The sequence below is a fragment of the Pseudophryne corroboree genome, chromosome 3 (genome assembly GCF_028390025.1).
Source record: "Pseudophryne corroboree isolate aPseCor3 chromosome 3, aPseCor3.hap2, whole genome shotgun sequence".
NCBI classification, from domain to species: domain Eukaryota; kingdom Metazoa; phylum Chordata; class Amphibia; order Anura; family Myobatrachidae; genus Pseudophryne; species Pseudophryne corroboree.
Genome location: NC_086446.1, coordinates 441,440,352 through 441,450,351, shown reverse-complemented (window position 1 = coordinate 441,450,351; position 10,000 = coordinate 441,440,352). Strand labels below are relative to the sequence as shown.

The 10,000-nt window shown below is 47.5% G+C and overlaps 21 non-coding genes across 21 annotated transcripts; 10 read left to right on the top strand and 11 right to left on the bottom strand.

Moving 5' to 3' along the window:
• Positions 1-236: 236 nt before the first annotated feature.
• TRNAK-CUU (transfer RNA lysine (anticodon CUU)) lies at positions 237-309 on the bottom strand. The gene has a single exon. It is a non-coding gene; the product is annotated as a tRNA-Lys (tRNA).
• Positions 310-416: 107 nt separating this feature from the next.
• TRNAG-GCC (transfer RNA glycine (anticodon GCC)) lies at positions 417-487 on the top strand. The gene has a single exon. It is a non-coding gene; the product is annotated as a tRNA-Gly (tRNA).
• An 865-nt stretch (positions 488-1,352) lies between these two features.
• Positions 1,353-1,425, bottom strand: TRNAK-CUU (transfer RNA lysine (anticodon CUU)). Its single transcript has one exon. It is a non-coding gene; the product is annotated as a tRNA-Lys (tRNA).
• A 107-nt stretch (positions 1,426-1,532) lies between these two features.
• On the top strand, positions 1,533-1,603 carry TRNAG-GCC (transfer RNA glycine (anticodon GCC)). Its single transcript has one exon. It is a non-coding gene; the product is annotated as a tRNA-Gly (tRNA).
• An 859-nt stretch (positions 1,604-2,462) lies between these two features.
• Positions 2,463-2,535, bottom strand: TRNAK-CUU (transfer RNA lysine (anticodon CUU)). Its single transcript has one exon. It is a non-coding gene; the product is annotated as a tRNA-Lys (tRNA).
• A 111-nt stretch (positions 2,536-2,646) lies between these two features.
• On the top strand, positions 2,647-2,717 carry TRNAR-UCU (transfer RNA arginine (anticodon UCU)). The gene has a single exon. It is a non-coding gene; the product is annotated as a tRNA-Arg (tRNA).
• Positions 2,718-2,836: 119 nt separating this feature from the next.
• TRNAK-CUU (transfer RNA lysine (anticodon CUU)) lies at positions 2,837-2,909 on the bottom strand. Its single transcript has one exon. It is a non-coding gene; the product is annotated as a tRNA-Lys (tRNA).
• Positions 2,910-3,016: 107 nt separating this feature from the next.
• Positions 3,017-3,087, top strand: TRNAG-UCC (transfer RNA glycine (anticodon UCC)). Its single transcript has one exon. It is a non-coding gene; the product is annotated as a tRNA-Gly (tRNA).
• A 1,041-nt stretch (positions 3,088-4,128) lies between these two features.
• Positions 4,129-4,199, top strand: TRNAG-GCC (transfer RNA glycine (anticodon GCC)). The gene has a single exon. It is a non-coding gene; the product is annotated as a tRNA-Gly (tRNA).
• Positions 4,200-5,060: 861 nt separating this feature from the next.
• Positions 5,061-5,133, bottom strand: TRNAK-CUU (transfer RNA lysine (anticodon CUU)). Its single transcript has one exon. It is a non-coding gene; the product is annotated as a tRNA-Lys (tRNA).
• Positions 5,134-5,430: 297 nt separating this feature from the next.
• TRNAK-CUU (transfer RNA lysine (anticodon CUU)) lies at positions 5,431-5,503 on the bottom strand. Its single transcript has one exon. It is a non-coding gene; the product is annotated as a tRNA-Lys (tRNA).
• Positions 5,504-6,542: 1,039 nt separating this feature from the next.
• On the bottom strand, positions 6,543-6,615 carry TRNAK-CUU (transfer RNA lysine (anticodon CUU)). The gene has a single exon. It is a non-coding gene; the product is annotated as a tRNA-Lys (tRNA).
• A 107-nt stretch (positions 6,616-6,722) lies between these two features.
• TRNAG-GCC (transfer RNA glycine (anticodon GCC)) lies at positions 6,723-6,793 on the top strand. Its single transcript has one exon. It is a non-coding gene; the product is annotated as a tRNA-Gly (tRNA).
• Positions 6,794-7,834: 1,041 nt separating this feature from the next.
• On the top strand, positions 7,835-7,905 carry TRNAD-GUC (transfer RNA aspartic acid (anticodon GUC)). Its single transcript has one exon. It is a non-coding gene; the product is annotated as a tRNA-Asp (tRNA).
• A 119-nt stretch (positions 7,906-8,024) lies between these two features.
• Positions 8,025-8,097, bottom strand: TRNAK-CUU (transfer RNA lysine (anticodon CUU)). The gene has a single exon. It is a non-coding gene; the product is annotated as a tRNA-Lys (tRNA).
• A 107-nt stretch (positions 8,098-8,204) lies between these two features.
• On the top strand, positions 8,205-8,275 carry TRNAD-GUC (transfer RNA aspartic acid (anticodon GUC)). The gene has a single exon. It is a non-coding gene; the product is annotated as a tRNA-Asp (tRNA).
• Positions 8,276-8,394: 119 nt separating this feature from the next.
• On the bottom strand, positions 8,395-8,467 carry TRNAK-CUU (transfer RNA lysine (anticodon CUU)). Its single transcript has one exon. It is a non-coding gene; the product is annotated as a tRNA-Lys (tRNA).
• Positions 8,468-8,574: 107 nt separating this feature from the next.
• Positions 8,575-8,645, top strand: TRNAG-GCC (transfer RNA glycine (anticodon GCC)). The gene has a single exon. It is a non-coding gene; the product is annotated as a tRNA-Gly (tRNA).
• Positions 8,646-8,764: 119 nt separating this feature from the next.
• TRNAK-CUU (transfer RNA lysine (anticodon CUU)) lies at positions 8,765-8,837 on the bottom strand. The gene has a single exon. It is a non-coding gene; the product is annotated as a tRNA-Lys (tRNA).
• Positions 8,838-8,954: 117 nt separating this feature from the next.
• Positions 8,955-9,025, top strand: TRNAG-UCC (transfer RNA glycine (anticodon UCC)). Its single transcript has one exon. It is a non-coding gene; the product is annotated as a tRNA-Gly (tRNA).
• An 861-nt stretch (positions 9,026-9,886) lies between these two features.
• On the bottom strand, positions 9,887-9,959 carry TRNAK-CUU (transfer RNA lysine (anticodon CUU)). Its single transcript has one exon. It is a non-coding gene; the product is annotated as a tRNA-Lys (tRNA).
• Between the last annotated feature and the right edge of the window lie 41 nt (positions 9,960-10,000).

The following is a 10,000-nucleotide window of genomic DNA, read 5'->3' as shown; positions in this document are numbered from 1 at the left end:
TATACACTAAAGTACAAGAGTAAGTGTAAAATTAGGCATCTGTGGAGCATTGGTGGTTCAGAGGTAGAATTCTCGCCTGCCACGCATGAGGCCCGGAATCAATTCCCGGCCAAGGCAGTCCTGAGTTTTTGCTGATATGGCAGTGTATTTTGTGAAAGTGAGGACAGACATTTGCGCTGTGGTGGTGCAAGTTGACAGTGTTCCACATACAATGGTACAGGAAAAGAAATAACATCTGCCCAACGTGGGGCTCGAACCCACGAGTCTGAGATTAAGGGTCTCATGCTCTACCGACTGAGCTAGCCGGGCTTGGTTGAGAATGTATGTAGGTGATGGCAAGGCAAGGCATCCTGACACTCCTGCTTTGTTTCATACACTAAAGTACACGAGTAAGTGTAAAATTAAGTTTCTGTGGAGCATTGGTGGTTCAGTGGTAAAATTCTTGCCTGCCACGCGGGAGGCCTGGGTTCGATTCCCGGCCAATGCAACCCTGAGCTTTTGCTGATATGGCAGTGCATTTTGTGAAAGTGAGGACAGCCATTTGCGCTGTGGTGGTGCAAGTTGACAGTGTTCCACATACAATGGTACTGGAAAAGAAAAAAAACATCCGCCCAATGTGGGGCTCGAACCCACGACCCTGAGATTAAGAGTCTCATGCTTTACCGACTGAGTTAGCAATGCTTGGTAACCGAGGAGTTGTGGTGATGGCAAGGCAAGGCATCCTGATCTCCTGCTTTGTTTTGCACACTAAAGTACATGAGTAAGTCTAAAATTAAGCATCTGTGGATCATCGGTGGTTCAGTGGTAGAAATCTAGCCGGCCACGTGGGAGGCCGGGTTCAATTCCCGGTCAATACATTCCTGAGTTTTTGCTGATAGGGCAGTTCATTTTGTGAAAGTGAGCACAGCCATTTGCGCTGTGGTGATGCAAGTATATACTGTTCCACATACAATGGTACAGGAAGAGAAAAAAACAACTGCCCAACATGGAGCTCAAATACATGACTCTAAGATTAATAGTCTTATGCTCTAGCGACTGTGCTAGTCGGGCTTGGTTACGTAGGCTTGGAGGTGATGGCAAGGCAAGGCATGGCATCCTGACACTCCTGCTTTGTTTTATACACTAAAGTACATGAGTAAGTGTAAAATTAGGTATCTGTGGAGCATTGGTGGTTCAGTGGTAGAGTTCTCGCCTGCCGCGCGTGAGGCCCGGAATCGATTCCCGGCCAATGCAGTCCTGAGTTTTTGCTGATATGGCAGTGTATTTTGTGAAAGTGAGGACAGCCATTTGCGCTGTGGTGGTGCAAGTATACACTGTTCCACATACAATGGTTCATGAAAAGAAAAAACATCCGCCCAACGTGGGGCTCGAACCCACGACCCTGAGATTAAGAGTCTCATGCTCTACCGACTGAGCTAGCCAGGCTTGGTTTAGAATGTATGGAGGTGATGGTAAGGCAAGGCATCCTGACACTCCTGCTTTGTTTCATACACTAAAGTACACGAGTACGTGTAAAATTAAGTATCTGTGGAGCATTGGTGGTTCAGTGGTAGAATTCTCGCCTGCCACGCGGGAGGCCAGGGTTCGATTCCCGGCCAATGCAGTCCTTAGTTTTTGCTGAAATGGCAGTGTATTTTGTGAAAGTGAGGACAGCCATTTGCGCTGTGATGGTGCAAGTATACAGTTTTCCACATACAATGGTACAGGAAAAGAAAAAACATCCGCCCAACGTGGGGCTCTAACCCACGACCCTGAGATTAAGAGTCTCATGCTTTACCGACTGAGTTAGCAATGCTTGGTAACCGAGGAGTTGTGGTGATGGAAAGGGAAGGCATCCTGACTCTCCTGCTTTGTTTTGTACACTAAAGTACATGAGTAAGTCTAAAAATAAGCATCTGTGGATCATTGGTGGTTCAGTGGTAGAAATCTAGCCGGCCACGTGGGAGGCCAGGTTCAATTCCCGGTCAATACATTCCTGAGTTTTTGCTGATAGGGCAGTGCATTTTGTGAAAGTGAGGACAGCCATTTGCGCTGTGGTGATGCAAGTATACACTGTTCCACATACAATGGTACAGGAAAAGAAAAAAACAACTGCCCAACATGGAGCTCAAATACATGACCCTAAGATTAATAGTCTTATGCTCTAGCGACTGTGCTAGTCGGGCTTGGTTACGTAGGCTTGGAGGTGATGGCAAGGCAAGGCATCCTGACACTACTGCTTTGTTTTATACACTAAAGTACATGAGTAAGTGTAAAATTAGGCATCTGTGGAGCATTGGTGGTTCAGTGGTAGAATTCTCGCCTGCCACGCGTGATGCCCGGAATCGATTCCCGGCCAATGCAGTCCTGAGTTTTTGCTGATATGGCAGTGTATTTTGTGAAAGTGAGGACAGCTATTTGCGCTGTGGTGGTGCAAGTTGACAGTGTTCCACATACAATGGTACAGGAAAAGAAAAAACATCCGCCCAACGTGGGGCTCGAACCCACGACCCTGAGATTAAGAGTCTCATGCTCTACCGACTGAGCTAGCCAGGCTTGGTTGCGAATATATGGAGGTGATGGCAAAGCAAGGCAAAGCATCCTGACACTCCTGTTTTGTTTCATACACTAAAGTACACGAGTAAGTGTAAATAAAGTACCTGTGGAGCATTGGTGGTTCAGTGGTAGAATTCGCGCCTTCTACGCGGGAGGCCTGGGTTCGATTCCAGGCCAATGCAGTCCTGAGTTTTTGCTGATATGGCAGTGCATTTTGTGAAAGTGAAGACAGCCATTTGCGCTGGGTTGGTGCAAGTTGACAGTGTTCCACATACAATGGTACAGGAAAAGAAAAAACATTCGCCCAACGTGGGGCTCGAACCCACGACCCTGAGATTAAGAGTCTCATGCTCTAACGACTGAGCTAGCCAGGCTTGGTTGCGAATGCATGGAGGTGATGGCAAGGCAAGGCATCCTGACACTCCTGCTTTGTTTCATACACTAAAGTACACGAGTAAGTGTAAAATTAAGTACCTGTGGAGCATTGGTGGTTCACTGGTAGAATTCTCGCCTTCCACGCAGGAGGCCTGGGTTCGATTCCCGGCCAATGCAGTCCTGAGTTTTTGCTGATATGGCAGTGCATTTTGTGAAAGTGAGGACAGCCATTTGCGCTGTGATGGTGCAAGTTGACAGTGTTCCACATACAATGGTACAGGAAAAGAAAAAAAACATCCGCCCAATGTGGGGCTCAAACCCACGACCCTGAGATTAAGAGTCTCATGCTTTACCGACTGAGTTAGCAATGCTTGGTAACTGAGGAGTTGTGGTGATGGCAAGGCAAGGCATCCTGACTCTCCTGCTTTGTTTTGTACACTAAAGTACATGAGTAAGTCTAAAATTAAGCATCTGTGGATCATTGGTGGTTCAGTGGCAGAAATCTAGCCGGCCACGTGGGAGGCCGGGTTCAATTCCCGGTCAATACATTCCTGAGTTTTTGCTGATAGGGCAGTGCCTTTTGTGAAAGTGAGGACAGCCATTTGCGCTGTGGTGATGCAAGTATACACTGTTCCACATACAATGGTACAGGAAGAGAAAAAAACAACTGCCCAACATGGAGCTCAAATACATGACCCTAAGATTAATAGTCTTATGCTCTAGCGACTGTGCTAGTCGGGCTTGGTTACGTAGGCTTGGAGGCGATGGCAAGGCAAGGCATCCTTACACTCCTGCTTTGTTTTATACACTAAAGTGCATGAGTAAGTGTAAAATTAGGCATCTGTGGAGCATTGTTGGTTCAGTGGTAGAATTCTCGCCTGCCACGCATGAGGCCCGGAATCGATTCCCGGCCAATGCAGTCCTGAGTTTTTGCTGATATGGCAGTGTATTTTGTGAAAGTGAGGACAGCCATTTGCGCTGTGGTGGTGCAAGTATACAGTGTTCCACATACAATGGTACATGAAAAGAAAAAACATCCGCCCAACATTGGGCTCGAACCCACGACCTTGAGATTAAGAGTCTCATGCTCTAGCGACTGAGCTAGCCAGGCTTGGTTGAGAATGTATGGAGGTGATGGTAAGGCAAGGCATCCTGACACTCCTGCTTTGTTTCATACACTAAAGTACAGGAGTAAGTGTAAAATTAAGTATCTGTGGAGCATTGGTGGTTCAGTGGTAGAATTGTCGCCTGCCACGCGGGAGGCCCGGGTTCGATTCCCGGCCAATGCAGTCCTGAGATTTTGCTGATATGGCAGTGCATTTTGTGAAAGTGAGGACAGCCATTTGCGCTGTGGTGGTGCAAGTTGACAGTGTTCCACATACAATGGTACAGGAAAAGAAAAAAAACATCCGCCCAATGTGGGGCTCGAACCCACGACCCTGAGATTAAGAGTCTCATGCTTTACCGACTGAGTTAGCAATGCTTGGTAACCGAGGAGTTGTGGTGATGGCAAGGCAAGGCATCCTGACTCTCCTGCTTTGTTTTGTACACTAAAGTACATGAGTAAGTCTAAAATTAAGCATCTGTGGATCATTGGTGGTTCAGTGGTAGAAATCTAGCCGGCCACGTGGGAGGCCGGGTTCAATTCCCGGTCAATACATTCCTGAGTTTTTGCTGATAGGGCAGTGCATTTTGTGAAAGTGAGGACAGCCATTTGCGCTGTGGTGATGCAAGTATACACTTGTCCACATACAATGGTACAGGAAGAGAAAAAAACAACTGCCCAACATGGAGCTCAAATACATGACCCTAAGATTAATAGTCTTATGCTCTAGCGACTGTGCTAGTCGGGCTTGATTACGTAGGCTTGGAGGTGATGGCAAGGCAAGGCATCCTGACACTCCTGCTTTGTTTTATACACTAAAGTACATGAGTAAGTGTAAAATTAGGTATCTGTGGAGCATTGGTGGTTCGGTGGTAGAATTCTCGCCTGCCACGCATGAGGCCCGGAATCAATTCCCGGCCAATGCAGTCCTGAGTTTTTGCTGATATGGCAGTGCATTTTGTGAAAGTGAGGACAGCCATTTGCGCTGTGGTGGTGCAAGTTGACAGTGTTCCACATACAATGGTACAGGAAAAGAAATAACATCCGCCCAACGTGGGGCTTGGACCCACGACCCTGAGATTAAGAGTCTCATGCTCTACCGACTGAGCTAGCCAGGCTTGGTTGAGAATGTATGGAGGTGATGGTAAGGCAAGGCATCCTGACACTCCTGCTTTGTTTCATACACTAAAGTACAGGAGTAAGTGTAAAATTAAGTATCTGTGGAGCATTGGTGGTTCAGTGGTAGAATTGTCGCCTGCCACGCTGGAGGCCCGGGTTCGATTCCCGGCCAATGCAGTCCTGAGTTTTTGCTGATATGGCAGTGTATTTTGTGAAAGGGAGGACAGCCATTTGCGCTGTGGTGGTGCAAGTATACAGTGTTCCACATACAATGGTACATGAAAAGAAAAAACATCCGCCCAACATGGGGCTCGAACCCACGACCCTGAGATTAAGAGTCTCATGCTCTAGCGACTGAGCTAGCCAGGCTTGGTTGAGAATGTATGGAGGTGATGGTAAGGCAAGGCATCCTGACACTCCTGCTTTGTTTCATACACTAAAGTACAGGAGTAAGTGTAAAATTAAGTATCAGTGGAGCATTGGTGGTTCAGTGGTAGAATTGTCACCTGCCATGCGGGAGGCCCGGGTACGATTCCCGGCCAATGCAGTCCTGAGTTTTTGCTGATATGGCAGTGCATTTTGTGAAAGTGAGGACAGCCATTTGCGCTGTGGTGGTGCAAGTTGACAGTGTTCCACATACAATGGTACAGGAAAAGAAAAAAAACATCCGCCCAATGTGGGGCTCGAACCCACGACCCTGAGATTAAGAGTCTCATGCTTTACCGACTAAGTTAGCAATGCTTGGTAACCGAGGAGTTGTGGTGATGGTAAGGCAAGGCATCCTGACTCTCCTGCTTTGTTTTGTACACTAAAGTACATGAGTAAGTCTAAAATTAAGCATCTGTGGATCATTGGTGGTTCAGTGGTAGAAATCTAGCCGGCCACGTGGGAGGCCGGGTTCAATTCCCGGTCAATACATTCCTGAGTTTTTGCTGATAGGGCAGTGCATTTTGTGAAAGTGAGGACAGCCATTTGCGCTGTGGTGATGCAAGTATACACTGTTCCACATACAATGGTACAGGAAGAGAAAAAAACAACTGCCCAACATGGAGCTCAAATACATGACCCTAAGATTAATAGTCTTTTGCTCTAGCGACTGTGCTAGTCGGGCTTGATTACGTAGGCTTGGAGGTGATGGCAAGGCAAGGCATCCTGACACTCCTGCTTTGTTTTATACACTAAAGTACATGAGTAAGTGTAAAATTAGGCATCTGTGGAGCATTGGTGGTTCGGTGGTAGAATTCTCGCCTGCCACGCATGAGGCCCGGAATCAATTCCCGGCCAATGCAGTCCTGAGTTTTTGCTGATATGGCAGTGTATTTTGTGAAAGTGAGGACAGCCATTTGCGCTGTGGTGGTGCAAGTTGACAGTGTTCCACATACAATGGTACAGGAAAAGAAATAACATCCGCCCAACGTGGGGATCGAACCCACGAGTCTGAGATTAAGAGTCTCATGCTCTACCGACTGAGCTAGCCGGGCTTGGTTGAGAATGTATGGAGGTGATGGCAAGGCAAGGCATCCTGACACTCCTGCTTTGTTTCATACACTAAAGTACACGAGTAAGTGTAAAATTAAGTTACTGTGGAGCATTGGTGGTTCAGTGGTAGAATTCTCGCCTGCCACGCGGGAGTCCCGGGTTCGATTCCCGGCCAATGCAGTCCTGAGCTTTTGCTGATATGGCAGTGCATTTTGTGAAAGTGAGGACAGCCATTTGCGCTGTGGTGGTGCAAGTTGACAGTGTTCCACATACAATGGTACGGGAAAAGAAAAAAAACATCCGCCCAATGTGGGGCTCGAACCCACAACCCTGAGATTAAGAGTCTCATGCTTTACCAACTGAGTTAGCAATGCTTGGTAACCGAGGAGTTGTGGTGATGGCAAGGCAAGGCATCCTGACTCTCCTGCTTTGTTTTGTACACTAAAGTACATGAGTAAGTCTAAAATTAAGCATCTGTGGATCATTGGTGGTTCAGTGGTAGAAATCTAGCCGGCCACGTGGGAGGCCGGGCTCAATTCCCGGTCAATACATTCCTGAGTTTTTGCTGATAGGGCAGTGGATTTTGTGAAAGTGAGGACAGCCATTTGCGCTGTGGTGATGCAAGTATACACTGTTCCACATACAATGGTACAGGAAGAGAAAAAAACAACTGCCCAACATGGAGCTCAAATACATGACCCTAAGATTAATAGTCTTATGCTCTAGCGACTGTGCTAGTCGGGCTTGATTACGTAGGCTTGGAGGTGATGGCAAGGCAAGGCATCCTGACACTCCTGCTTTGTTTTATACACTAAAGTACATGAGTAAGTGTAAAATTAGGCATCTGTGGAGCATTGGTGGTTCGGTGGTAGAATTCTCGCCTGCCACGCATGAGGCCCGGAATCAATTCCCGGCCAATGCAGTCCTGAGTTTTTGCTGATATGGCAGTGTATTTTGTGAAAGTGAGGACAGCCATTTGCGCTGTGGTGGTGCAAGTTGAAAGTGTTCCACATACAATGGTACAGGAAAAGAAATAACATCCGCCCAACGTGTAGCTCGAACCCACGAGTCTGAGATTAAGAGTCTCATGCGCTACCGACTGAGCTAGCCGGGCTTGGTTGAGAATGTATGGAGGTGAAGCTAAGGCAAGGCATCCTGACACTCCTGCTTTGTTTCATACACTAAAGTACACGAGTAAGTGTAAAATTAGGCATCTGTGGAGCATTGGTGGTTCAGTGGTAGAATTCTCGCCTGTCACTCGTGAGGCCCGGAATCGATTCCCGGCCAATGCAGTCCTGAGTTTTTGCTGATATGGCAGTGTATTTTGTGAAAGTGAGGACAGCCATTTGCGCTGTGGTGGTGCAAGTATACAGTGTTCCACATACAATGGTACAGGAAAAGAAAAAACATCCGCCCAACGTGGGGCTCGAACCCACGACCCTGAGATTAAGAGTCTCATGCTCTACCGACTGAGCTAGCCAGGCTTGGTTGAGAATGTATGGAGGTGATGGCAAGGCAAGGCATCCTGACACTCCTGCTTTGTTTCATACACTAAAGTACACGAGTAAGTGTAAAATTAGGCATCTGTGGAGCATTGGTGGTTCAGTGGTAGAATTCTCGCCTGTCACTCGTGAGGCCCGGAATCGATTCCCGGCCAATGCAGTCCTGAGTTTTTGCTGATATGGCAGTGTATTTTGTGAAAGTGAGGACAGCCATTTGCGCTGTGGTGGTGCAAGTATACAGTGTTCCACATACAATGGTACAGGAAAAGAAAAAACATCCGCCCAACGTGGGGCTCGAACCCACGACCCTGAGATTAAGAGTCTCATGCTCTACCGACTGAGCTAGCCAGGCTTGGTTGAGAATGTGTATAGGTGATGGCAAGGCAAGGCATCCTGACACTCCTGCTTTGTTTCATACACTAAAGTACACGAGTAAGTGTAAAATTAAGTATCTGTGGAGCATTGGTGGTTCAGTGGTAGAATTCTCGCCTGCCACGCAGGAGGCCTGGGTTCGATTCCCGGCCAATGCAGTCCTGAGTTTTTGCTGATATGGCAGTGCATTTTGTGAAAGTGAAGACAGCCATTTGCGCTGTGGTGGTGCAAGTTGACAGTGTTCCACATACAATGGTACAGGAAAAGAAAAAACATCCGCCCAACGTGGGGCTCGAACCCACGACCCTGAGATTAAGAGTCTCATGCTCTACCGACTGAGCTAGCCATGCTTGGTTGCGAATGCATGGAGGTGATGGCAAGGCAAGGCAAGGCAAGGCATCCTGACACTCCTGCTTTGTTCCATACACTAAAGTACCCGAGTAAGTGTAAAATTAAGTACCTGTGGAGCATTGGTGGTTCAGTGGTAGAATTCTCGCCTTCCATGCGGGAGGCCTGGGTTTGATTCCCGGCCAATGCAGTCCTGAGTTTTTGCTGATATGGCAGTGCATTTTATGAAAGTGAGGACAGCCATTTGCGCTGTGGTGGTGCAAGTTGACAGTGTTCCACATACAATGGTACAGGAAAAGAAAAAAAACATCCGCCCAATGTGGGGCTCGAACCCACGACCCTGAGATTAAGAGTCTCATGCTTTACCGACTGAGTTAGCAATGCTTGGTAACCAAGGAGTTGTGGTGATGGCAAGGCAAGGCATCCTGACTCTCCTGCTTTGTTTTGTACACTAAAGTACATGAGTAAGTCTAAAATTAAGCATCTGTGGATCATTGGTGGTTCAGTGGTAGAAATCTAGCCGGCCACGTGGGAGGCCGGGTTCAATTCCCGGTCAATACATTCCTGAGTTTTTGCTAATAGGGCAGTGCATTTTGTGAAAGTGAGGACAGCCATTTGCGCTGTGGTGATGCAGGTATACACTGTTCCACATACAATGGTACAGGAAGAGAAAAAAACAACTGCCCAACATGGAGCTCAAATACATGACCCTAAGATTAATAGTCTTATGCTCTAGCGACTGTGCTAGTCGGGCTTGGTTACGTAGGCTTGGAGGTGATGGCAAGGCAAGGCATCCTGACACTCATGCTTTGTTTTATACACTAAAGTACATGAGTAAGTGTAAAATTAGGCATCTGTGGAGCATTGGTGGTTCAGTAGTAGAATTCTCGCCTGCCACGCGTGAGGCCCGGAATCGATTCCCGGCCAATGCAGTCCTGAGTTTTTGCTGATATGGCAGTGTATTTTGTGAAAGTGAGGACAGCCATTTGCGCTGTGGTGGTGCAAGTTGAAAGTGTTCCACATACAATGGTACAGGAAAAGAAATAACATCCGCCCAACGTGGGGATCGAACCCACAAGTCTGAGATTAAGAGTCTCATGCTCTACCGACTGAGCTAGCCGGGCTTGGTTGAGAATGTATGGAGGTGATGGCAAGGCAAGGCATC